Genomic DNA, 12,762 nt, shown 5'->3' with positions numbered 1-12,762 from the left:
CCTCCTGATTGTTGTTGGGGCTATTGTGTCAATCCATCTTATCGAGGGTTTCCCTCGTTTTCACTGGCCCTCTACTTTATCAAACATAACTAATAAGTGCTTTCAACCCCAGGCAGTTGGTTCTAGAGGCTGGATTCATATACTCTTTGGCCCTTGTCAAATTTGAGTTAATTCCATTAACAATTTTGGATGATTCTGTATATCTGTGATCCACCTTTTTTGTGAAAGAAGGCCAGGAACTCTTTCAACAAAGTGATGGGCAGAAGTTAAAAACCTCCTTTGGTTTGGTCTCTTTTCACAGGTAATAATGTTAGACCCAAACCAAGTCAGATAAATGTGCAGCCACCTCTGTCCAGTTTGCTAAAATGTCCCTTAATTTAACCAAGGTATTAGAGAGATGAAAAAAAAGATTTTTGTCCTTTAAATTTCAAATAAATTGTTTCACATTCCATCTCAGATTCTGAAGGAGACTTGCACTCCTTCTACCTCTGAATTCTGGCTGACTAAGGAAGGTGTATCTCTTCATATTCCTAGTCAAGTTTGATTTAGGAGATAATATTGGAGCCATTGATCCCTGTCCTAGAATGCGACCCAGTTGGAGCTGGACTCACAAGGACTCACAAGGACACATCCACTGAGCCCTGAGAAAAAAGACAATAGCTCAGATAATCTTGGAAAATATCTTTTAGGGAAACTTCAACATAAACAAATCATAAAACACAGCACAAAAGACCCACGTGCTTTCCATGCTTACTGTTTTTATTAGCATTTAGTGACTAATAAGGTTCGTTGGACCAGTGAGGACACTCCTGACTGTCATTACTGAAGCCTGTACCAATGATGGTTAAGAAATACAATTCAAAATGTAGGACCACAGTTTCTAGCCAATCTGTGAAAAGGTGAAGCTTTCAATGGTTTTGTCCATTTATAGTGTTAAGGTATACTGATGATTCTGTAACATTCCTTGTACTCAGGCAAAATTGGTTCTAGCAGCATGCCTGTCCATTTTCCCAGTCTCACTTATCCTGTAATTTCTTCGGATTTGGGCAGTCATGAGCTCTGGCAGCATGCTTGTCTACCCCCACTTTTGCCATTTTGAAAATACGCTGAATAAAACTTTCTTTTTGCTTTACTAGACTTTGTAATGTTTTTTCCAGTGTCTTCTGTTGAAATTTTGGATCTGTGTATCAAAGTGTGTCACCTCACTGTCTACCTTAGGCTTTCTCTATCATATCCACCTGGATGTAGATGATCAGCCTCTTTCCTTGATTTTCACGCATTAAATTCCCCCTGCCCCCCACCCCACAGTCTTTATCTCTACTTTGCCATAATTTATATGTGCTTTTAAAAAAAAAAAATTTATTGTGGTCTAACTGAAATTTTACAAATCAAGTCAGTCTCTCATACAAAAATTTATGTACGCCTTGCTATATATTCCTAGTTGCTCTCCCCATAATGAGATAGCACACTCCTTCTCTTCACCCTCTATTTCTGTGTCCATTCAGCCAGCTTCTGTTCCCCTCTGCTTTCTCATCTTCCCTCCAGACGGGAGCTGCCCACATAGTATCATGTGTCTACTTGATCCAAGACACTTCACCACCATCATTTTATATCTTATACTACAGTCTGATCCCTGTCTGAAGAGTTGGCTTTGGGAATGGTTCCTGTCTTTGGTAACAGAAGGCCTGAGACCATGACATCTGGGGTCTTTCCAGTCTCAGTCAGACCATTAAGTCTGGTCTTTTTACAAGAATTTGAGGTCTACATCCCACTGCTCTCCTGCTCCCTCAGGGGTCCTCTGTTGTGTTCCCTGTCAGGGCAGTCATCAGTTGTAGCCGGGCACCATCTAGTTCTTCTGGTCTCAGGATGATGTAGTCTCTGGTTTATGTGGCCCTTTCTGTCTCTTGGGCTCCTAATTACCTTGTATCTTTGGTGTTCTTCATTCTCCTTTGCTCCAGCTGGGTTGAGACCAATTGATGCATCTTAGATGGCCGCTTGCTAACATTTAAGACACCAGATGCCACTCTCCAAAGTGGGATGCAGAATGTTTTAATAGATTTTATTATGCTGGTTGACCTAGATGTCCCCTAAAACCATGGTCCCCAAGCCCCCGCCCCAGCTACTCTGTCCTTCGAAGGGTTCAGTTTATTCAGGAAACTTCTTTGTTTCTGGTTTAGTCCAGTTGTGCTGACCTCTCCTGTCTTATGTGTTGTCTTTCACTTCACCTAAAATAGTTTTTGTCTACTATCTAATTAGCGAATATTCCTCTCCCTCCATCCCTCCCCACACTGGTAACCATCAAAGAATATTTTCTTCTCTGTTTAAACTATTTCTTGACTTCTTATAATACTGGTCTCATACAATATTTGTCCTTTTGCATCTAACTAATTTCACTCAGCATAATGCCTCCAAATTCCTCCATGTTTGTTATGAAATGTTTCACAGATTCATCATTGTTCTTTATCGATGCGTAGTATTCTATTGTGTGAATATACCATAATTTATTTATCCGTTCATCCATTGACAGGCACCTTGGTTGCTTCCATCTTTCTGCTATTGTAAACAGTGCTGCAATGAACATGGGTGTGCACAGATCTGTTCGGTAAAGGCTCTTATTTCCCTAGGATATATTCCAAGGAGTGGGATTGCTGGATCCTATGGTAGTTCTAGTTTTACGGTAGTTCTAGTTCTAGCTTTTTAAGGAAGCACCAAATCGATTTCCAAAGTGGTTGTACCATTTGACATTCCCACCAGCAGTGTGTAAGTGTTCCAGTCTCTCCACAATCTCTCCAAAATTCATTATTTTGTGTTTTCTGGATTAATGCCAGCCTTGTTGGAGTGAGATGGAATCTCATTGTAGTTTTGATTTGCATTTCTCTAATGGCTGATGATCGTGAGCATTTCCTCATGTATCTGTTAGCTACCTGAAAGTTTTCTTTAGTGAAGTGTCTGTTCATATCCTTCACCCATTTTTTAATTGGGTTATTTGACTTTTTGTAGTTGAGTTTTTGCAGTATCATATAGATTTTAGAGAGCAGATGCTGACTGGAAATGTCATAGCTAAAAACTTTTTCCCAGTCCATAGGTAATCTTTTTGCTCTTTTGGTGAAGTCTTTGGATGAGCATAGGTGTTTGATTTTTAGGAGCTCCCAGTTATCTAGTTTCTCTTCTGGTGTTTGTGTATTGGTAGTAATGTTTTGCATACTGTTTATGCCATGTATTAGGGCTCCTAAGGTTGTCCCTATTTTTTCTTCTATGATCTTTATCATTTTAGATTTTATATTTAGGTCTTTGATCCATTTTGAGTTAGTTTTTATGCATGGAGTGAGGTATGGGTGTTGTTTCATTTTTTTGCGGGTGGATATCCAGTCATGCCAGCACCATTTGTTAAAAAGACTGTCTTTTCCCCATTTAACAGACTTTAGGCCTTTGTCAAATATCAACTGCTCGTATGTGGATGGATTTATGTCTGGAATCTCAATTCTGTTCCATTGGTCTATGTGTTTGTTGTTGTACCAGTACCAGGCTGTGTTGACTAGCGTGGTGGTATAATAGGTTCTAAATCAGGTAGACTGAGGCCTCCCACTTTGTTCTTCTTTTCCAGTAATGCTTTACTTATCAGAGGCCACTTTCCCTCCCATATGAAGTTGGTGATTTGTTTCTCCATCTCATTAAAAAATGTCTTTGGAATTTGGATCCCAATTGCATTGTATCTATAGATCCCTTTTGGTAGAATAGACATTCAGCGCAGTAAAATGTTGAGTCTTCCTATCCATGAGCAAGGTATCTTTTTCCACTTATGTAGGTCTCTTTTGGTTTCTTGCAGTAGTATCTTGTAGTTTTCTTTGTATAGGTCTTTTACATCTCTGGTAAAATTTATTCCTAAGAATTCTAGCTTCTTGGGGGCTACTGTAAATGGTATTGATTTGGTGATTTCGTCTTTGATTTTCTCTTTGTTGTAGAGGACTCCAGTTGATTTTTGTATATTTATCTTGTATCCTGATACTCTGCTGAACTCTTCTATTACTTTCAGTAGTTTTCGTGAGAATTCTTTAGGGTTTTCTGTGTATAAGATCATGTCATCTGCAAACAGAGATACTTTTACTCCTTCCTTACCAATCTGGATGCCCTTTGTTTCTTTATCTGGCCTAATTGCTCTGGCTAGGATGTGCAGCACAATGTTGAATAAGAGCAGTGATAAAGGAAATCCTTGTCTGGTTCCCGATCTCAAGGGGAATGCTTTCCAACTCTTTTTGTTTAGGATGATGTAGGCTGTTGGCTTTGTATAAAAGCCCTTTATTATGTTGAGGAATTTTCCTTTTATTCCTATTTTGCTGAGAGTTTTTATCGTGAATGGGTGTTGGACTTTGTCAAATGCCTTTTCTGCATCAAGTGATAAAATCATGTGGTTCTTGTCTTTTGTTTTATTTATATGATGGATTACATTGATTGTTTTCTAATGTTGAACCATCCCTGCATACCTGGTATGAATCCCACTTGGTCATGGTGAATTATTTTTTTGATATGTTGTTGAATTCTATTGGTTAGAATTTTGTTGAGGATTTTTGCATCTAAGTTCATGAGGGATGCAGGTCTGTAATTTTCTTTTTTTGGAGTCTTTACCTCGTTTTTGTATAAGGATATGGTGGCTTCATAGCATGAGTTTGGGAGTACTCCATCCTTTTTTATGTTCTGAAATACCTTTTAGTAGTAGTGGTGTTAACTCTTTTCTGCAAGTTTGGTAGAACTCTCCAGTGAAGTTGTCCAAGCCAGGGCTTTTTTTAAAATTGTTGTTGGGAGTTTTTTCATTACCTTTTTAATCTCTTTTTTTGTTATGGGTTTTTTTAGTTCATTCATCCATTTCTTCTAGGTTTTCAAATTTGTTAGAGTATGATTTTTTTTGTAGTAATCTGGTATGATTCTTTTAATTTAAGTTGGGTCTGTTGTAATATCACCCATCTCATTTCTTATTCAGGTTATTTGCTTCCTTTCCTGCTTTTCTTTTGTCAGTTTGGCCAATGTTTTATCAATTTTGTTAATTTTTTCAAAGAACCAGATTTGGTTTTGTTAACTCTTTCAGTTGTTTTTCTGTTCTCTATTTCATTTAATTCTGCTCTAATTTTTATTTTTTGCTTTCTTCTGGTGCCTGAGGGCTTTTTTTGTTGCTCTCTCTCTATTTGTTCAAGTTGTAGGGATAATTTTTTGATTTTGGCCCTCTCTTCTTTTTGTATGTGTGCATTGATTGGTATAAATTTGCCTCTGAGCACTGCTTTAGCTGTGTCTCAAAGGTTCTGATAGGAAGTGTTTTCATTCTCATTAGATTCTCTGAATTTCTTTATTCCATCCTTAATGTCTTCTATAAGCCAGTCATTTTTAAGCAGGATATTGTTCAGTTTCCAAGCGTTCAATTTCTTTTTCCTGCTTTTTCTGTTATTGATTTCTACTCTTATGTCCTTATGGTTAGAGAAGATGCACTGTAATATTTAGATGTTTTGTATTCTGCTAAGGCTTGTTTTATGACCTAATATGTGGTCTATTCTGGAGAATGTTCCATGTGTGATGGAAAAGAAAGTATACTTGACTGCTGTTTGGTGGGGTGTTCTGTATATGTCTCTGAGGTCAAGTTGGTTGATTGTGGCATATAGATCTTCCATGTCTTCAATGAGCTTCTGTCTGGATGTTCTGTCCTTCACCGAAAGCAGTGTGCTGAAGTCTCCTGCTATTATTGTGGAACTGTCTATCTCACTTTTCAGTGCTGTTAATTTTTTGTGCTGAGTAGTTTATCTTTATATATTGTCTTTTCCTCTTATTTATTGTTGTTGATTTTGTTTTTCCTGAGTTTTAATTTTTTCTTGTATTTTATTTTGATGAGTAGGATTGTTTGTCTTGTTTGTGGTTACCTTTTTTCTAAGTTTAAACCTAACTTTTATTTCTTTATATTGCCTTGACTTCCTCTCCATATGAAAGATCAATGGCTACTTTTCTTAGTCCCTCTTTATTGTTTTAATGTTGTCTTCTTTTACATAATAGCATTGCTGTTTCCTGTTTTGAGCATTTTTTTTATCTTGATTTGTTTTGTGATTTTCCTATCTGGATTGACATCTGGTTGCTGTGTCCTGTGTTCTAGTTTTGGGTTCATACCTGATATTATTGGTTTTCTAACCAGAGAGCTCCCTTTAGTATTTCTTGTAGTTTTGGTTTGGTTTTTATGAATTCCCTAAACTTCTGTTTATCTGAAAATGTCCTAATTTCACCTTCATATTTGAGAGACAGTGTTGCTGGATATATGATTCTTGGCTGGCAATTTTTTTCCTTCAATTTTTTATGTAAACCACCCCATTGCCTTCTTGCCTGCATGGTTTCTGCTGAGTAGTCCAAGCTTATTCTTTTTGACTCTCCTTTGTAGGTGATTTTTCATTTATCCCTATCTGCTCTTAAAATTCTCTTTGTCTTTAGTTTTGGCAAGTTTGATTATAGTATGTCTTGGTGACTTTCTTTTGAGATCTACCTTATGTGGAGTTTGATAAGCATCTTGGGTAGATATCTTCTCATTTTTCACGCTATCGGGGAAGTTTTCTACCAACAAATCTTCAACAATTCTCTTTGTATTTTCTGTTATCCCTCCCTGTTCCAGTACTCCTATCACTAGTAGGTTATTTCTCTTGATAGAGTCCCACATGATTCTTAGGATTTCTTCATTTTTTTTTAATTCTTTTATCTGATTTTCCTTTGCATATGTTAGTGCCAAGTATTTTGTCTTCAATCTCACTAATCTGTCTTCCACATCCTCAGTTCTGCTCCCTTGACTTTCTATTGATTCATCTAATTCTGTAATTTTATTGTTAATCTTCTGAATTTCTGATTGCTGTCTCTCTATGGATTCTTTCAGCTTATTAAATTTTTCATTATGTTCTTGAATAATCTTTTTAACTTATTCAACTGCTTTATCTGTGTGTTCCTTGGCTTGTTCTGCATTTTGCCTGATCTCATTCTTGATGTCTTGAAGAGTTCTGTGTATTATTCTTTTGTATTCTGCATCTGGTAATTCCAGGAATACCCTTTCATCTGGAAGATTCCTTGATTCTTTGTTTTGAGAGCTTATTGAAGCTATCATGGTCTGCTTCTTTATGTGATTTGATATTGGCTGTTGTCTCTGAGCCATCTGTAAGTTATTGTATTAGTTTATTTTATGTTTGTTTACTGTATCCTAGCTTCTTGCTTTGTTTTGTTTTGATATGCACAAATAGGGTGCTTGAGTGAGCTAACTTGATTATTTTCACCTTTGAAGCTCTAATATCCTGTCACCAGATGGCTAGAGCTGTTACCAGGTATGTGAGCCTAGGAGTTCATTTACTTTTCTTGTATGGATTCAGCTCAGGTGTCCAGGTAGTTGGTCATCAAATGTGTGGTACAGGCTCTGTCCAACAGTCTTAGAGGGGCAGGGGTGATTGGTGTAGGTACAGGTATCTGGTTGCAGCAGGGTTCATGCTCTGAACAAGGCATGGGGCTGACAACTGTCCCCCGAGTGCCTGTGAGGAAAGTACGTCCCTGTTCCCTAAAGCATACATATGGGTGGGTTCTGCAGCCGGACCATGGGTACCCAATGCTTTTTGTTGTAAGGACTGGGAGGTACCGCTTATCCTTGGACCTCTGTCACAGGTGGCTAGGTGACGTGGGTGGACCAGCCAGTCCTTAAGCCCCTGATGTAGGTAGGTGAGGACCCAGTTTATTAGGCAAAGTGGCGTCAAACTTCAAACACCCACCTTTCCACCACAGATCTGAAACAGTTGCAGTCTGCCAACAAGGGCCTATTCTTCTGAAATGGGCCCACATAGGTCCATGCAGGGGTGAAAAGTTTTCAAAGTCCGTGGACCATTTGTGCCTGGACAGGGGCCACTTCTGTCCTGAGCTCTCCTGGTTAGTGGAGCTGGCAGATTATCTCTTTCCCTAATTGTGAATTCATTCATTCTCTAATGCCAGGAGAATGGCTCAGGACATGCAGCAAGACCTATCTCAGGCCCAGGGAAATCAACAGCCACTGAAGCCAGCTTGGGGGCTGGGGGCACAGTAAAATAAATGCAAGTACTCAGCTTTTGCCAAGAGCACCATTCTTCTCTGATTCCGGAGGTGTGAGTAAACTGTATGGGTTGCTGTCTTTCCGGAGGTGTGAGTAAACTGTATGGGTTGCTATCTTTCCCTGAGGAAGCTGCGTCTGGAATGCTACTGCCAGCCCCACCTTGGTCGCTCCAGGGAATGGTGCCTGAGGGTTCCTGGCGATTCAGGTCTGGCAACTCCATACCACTTTTGAACCATCTGTCCCTTCCCCTGCTGCTCAGTGTGTTTTCTAACTTTGCCTTTGATGTTCAGGGCTCCCACCTTGTGATGTATTTAATTGTTTCACTTGTTTTTTCTTGTCTTTGTTGTAAGATGGGTCATCGGAAGCTTCTGACTACTCCGCCATCTTGGCTCCCCCTGCCTGTATGTGACTTTTGACCTGTTAAAACAAAAATAATATTAAGTAAGAAATGAACTGAAGTTTATTTAATATGCAATTTGTGTATCAGGGTGACATTTCTGACTAGAGAGTCAAAAGTGTTCCAGAGAAGAGAAATCTTTCACAGACTTTTATTCTCCAGCTTATCACTAATAATTAGACATTATCATGGAAACAGAGCCAGAATAGTGTTTACATAATAATTTGTGGACATGCAGGATCCCTTACTGCATTTTCTCAAAGAACAATTCAAATAATTACTGACTGACCTTAAAACATAGCTTCTGGTCTGACCTTTGGAATTGCTATTGTCAAAACTGGCTGCACATAGATAATTCTTTAAAAGAGCATAATGCCCAAGGCAAAAGTTCTTTAGTCATTACGCTAGACTAACTGGAAAGCCCTGTGGAGTAGTGGTTAAGTGCTACAGCTGCTAACAAAGAGGTCAGTAGTTCAAATCCACCAGGCCCTCCTTGGAAGCCCTATGGGGCAGTTCTACTGTGTCCTATAGGTTCTCTATGAGTCAGAATCAACTTGACTGTCACGGGTTTGGTTTTTTTGTTTTTTTAACTGGAAACCTTGGTGGCATAGTGGTTAAGAGCTATGATTGCTAACCAAAGGGTCAGCAGTTCAAATCCACCAGGCACTGCTTGGAAACTCTATGGGGCAGTTCTACTCTGTCCTGTAGGGTTGCCATGAGTTGGAATCGACCCAACCACAACGGATTTGGGGTTTGAGTTTTTCGGTATTGGTTGACTTAAAGATGACTTTCAGGGCAGTTTCAATTAAGGTTCAAGGTTTAAGGATTACCTCAGGGCAATAGTTTCAGGTAGGTCATTTCAACCTTGATGATTCCAGAATAATCTGGATTCCATGAAAATTAAAAATTCTATTCTTCAGTCCTTTCATCAAGACCTGGATAAATGAAGGGGTTTACATTATAGCAATGCAAACAAATTAAAAATGAAAAATCATATAAATATTTTTTCAATCAATTGAGGCTTACTCTCAGGTTGCTCAGCATGCTTTTCTCCCTTCTACCCTTACCCTCACTAGAAAAAAGTATTATACTTCTGTTGTCTTAGGCAGAGCAATTCAGCCTTCTTTTTGTTCTATCTTTTCCCTCCATAATTTTCCTGTCTGACTCTGCACATTAGGCGAGCTTATCCAGGTTGGAGAAATTTTGAAGACAACTGTTAAAATAGTCTGTTTCACCCCCATTATGTTACATGAAAGGAGCCCTAGTGATGCTGTAGTTAAACACTTGACTGCTCACTGAAAGATTGGTAGTTCGAAGTCACCCAGTGGCTTCGCTGAAGAAAGATGTGGCAGTCTGCTTTTGGAAAGGTTTATCACCTTGGAAACACTATGGGGCAGTTCTACTCTAACTTACAGGGTCACTATGAGTTGGAAGTGACTTGATGGCAACAAGTTTGGATTTTGGGGTTTGATGTTACATTAAGATTGTCCACAACCCCAGTGAGTAATGCATCTCTATGAATAATTGGTGTTGACAATTTAGTGGCAAGTTTCAATCTCTTACCTTAGTTCTCCTTCTTAGAATTTGAGACAGCTGCTCTTTGTCTTATGTTTAGAAACCCAGAGTGCGGGATGAATCAACTCTTAAATAATATGCCATCCCAGAGATGACCTGATTCTTGCTGAGGAAGCTGTTTTTAATTTTCCAGAACTCTTGAGGCCATTGGCTAGAGGTGAAGAGACAGGTGGTTGGCAAGAGAAGCTGCCAACTGGGAACACTCTCAGCACAATGCGGGTGGGAAAGACAGGGAGCCAATAGGATGGATAGCAGAGTGTAGGTGACTCCACCAGCGGGGAACCAGAGAAGGGATCATAGCAGAGAGAAACCTGGCAAGTTTCACTCCTCTGGGAGTCCTGCAAAGGAAAATTTGGAGATTGGAAATTAGGTCCTAGTCCATTGGATGATTATCCGTATTTTATCCTTTGTTGATGACAAGTGGTCATTTTTCTCGTCTATTTCTTTTACCCAGCCACCCGTCTGTCAGTTTGTCATACTGCAGTGGCTTGCATGTTGCTATGATTCTGGAAGCTATGCCACTGGTATTTCAAATACCAGCAGGGTCACCCATTGTGGACAGGATCCAGTAGAACTTCCAGACTAAGACAGACAAGAAAGAAAGGCCTGGTGATCTACTTCTGAAAAATAGCCAGTGAAAAACCTATGGATCACAATAGAATGCTGTTCAACATAGTGCTGGGAGATGAGCCTCCTAGGTTGGAAGGCACTCAAAATACACAGTGGCTGCAACAATGGACTCAAGTATACCAGCGATTATGAAGATGGTGAAAGACTCAGCAGCATTTCGTTCTGTTGTTTGTGAGGTTGCCATGAGTTAGAGCCTGCTTGGCAGCAACTAACAGTTATTTCACTTTATGATCAACATTTCCAGTTAATATTTGCTGAACCCCAAGCATGGGGTAGGTATTTAGGCAACAGACTGAGAAGAAAACCCTGGATATTTCCCTGGAAAACTTTTGGGTTTTTTTTTTCCAGAGGAGTCTGATTCTTCTAGAAACTCCTGTGCGGGTAACTTTAAAAAAAAAAAAAAGCAAGTGTTAAACCTATTTATCCCAGATTCAGCCCCACTATCTTCAAACTTGGGTCATGAAGAAAACAATGGGAATTAGTGAAATTCTAGTTATGCCAAATACACAGACTTTGTCCTACAGAAAGAATGTATTTGTAAAAGTTAACAATGCCTCAGGAGGTAAACACTTACAAAGCAGAAAGACATTCAGCTCTAGAAGGCTGCCAGCCCCTGGGAATGTGGACGGACCAGGCGCCTGAAGGCGGGAGCCTGGCCTCGGTGAATCCTTCCAGCAACACTTCAGAGGAGAAGCCACCAGCCAGTTTCTCCTCAGGGAAACCATTTTGCCATCAAAGAAAAATTATATTTCCCCCCTCATTTAATTACGTGAAGTTTTGCTAAATTAAATGCACTAAGAGGCTGGGAGCCAACATCTACAAAGTAGAAATCTCAGACTCCACTGTTTTCTGCCAGTCTGTGCTTCCTTGAAAACAGACACTGTGAGATGGAAAATGTGGTAAAAGTTTTAATGTTTGTGCTAAAAGGAAAAACACCTTTCCTTTCCTTTCCTTGACGTTGGCCAGCACACCTGGCAAGGCAGTGACCAGCTGAGTGAAAAGTCGCTTGTGCAGCATCCAGCTGAGCTGTCAGTTGAGCTCAGCAAACAGTGAGTTGGAAACAAAAACTCTGGGAAAATAACCTCTAACTGAAGATATGCTATATTTCTGGCATTAGAATAGGCAGATCACATTATTTTGAGTTGACAAGAAGTAGGTTATTCACCTTCAAAGAAATGTCTTCAAGAAAATATCCCAAACTATACGATTTTACATTATACTAATTTCTAGTGGAAAGCCTGGTGGCGTAGTGGTTAAGAGCTATGGCTACTAATCACAAGATCGGCAGTTCAAATCCACCAGGCGCTCCTTGGAAACCGTATGGAGCAGTTCTACTCTGTCCTGTAGGGCCGCTATGAGTTGGAATTGACTCGACAGCAACTGTTGTTTTTTTTTTTTTTTTAATCTCTAGTACACAACGGGAGAGAATTGAAAGTAATAAAAAAAACATTCTTCATAAAGCAGTAAATATTTGCTCTGTAATTCCCAATGTGATGTCAGCCCTTTGGGAAGTTGAGTAGGGGAAGAGGCAGGACATAGGGACACCTAATAATTGGTGGTTCAGTGATAGAATTTTCTCCTTCCATGTGGGAAACCTGAGTTTGATTCCTGGTCAATGCACTTCATGTGCAAACACCAGCCGTCTGCCAGTGGAGGCTTGTGTATTGCTATGACGCTGAACAGGTTTCAGGAGAACTTCCAGACCAAGACAGACTAGGAAGAAAGTCATGACAATCTACTTACCAAAAAAAATCAGCCAATGAAAGCCCTCTGGATCATAACAGCCCAACCCTCAACTGATCATAGGGGTGTCACAAAACACTGCAGCATTTCATTCTGCTGTGCGTGGGGTTGCCATGAGTGGGAGGTCAACTTGACAGTAGCTGGAAACAGTAATTCCTATAAATTTCCTCTCAAGTTCAGCCAGAAAGGAATTTTCATGTTGCCCTTTGCTTGATTCTTGAACAGGTCCTCCCACTAGGAGGAAAAAAAAAGTCTGATTGTGGGGAGAGTAGGAGGTCCCAGCTTAGCTTCTCCACATAGCTTTATTCAAAAATTGTTAAATATTTTTGGAAACAATCTA

Source organism: Elephas maximus, chromosome 14 (genome assembly GCF_024166365.1).
Source record: "Elephas maximus indicus isolate mEleMax1 chromosome 14, mEleMax1 primary haplotype, whole genome shotgun sequence".
Classification (NCBI taxonomy): domain Eukaryota; kingdom Metazoa; phylum Chordata; class Mammalia; order Proboscidea; family Elephantidae; genus Elephas; species Elephas maximus.
This window is presented reverse-complemented; position numbering follows the sequence as displayed.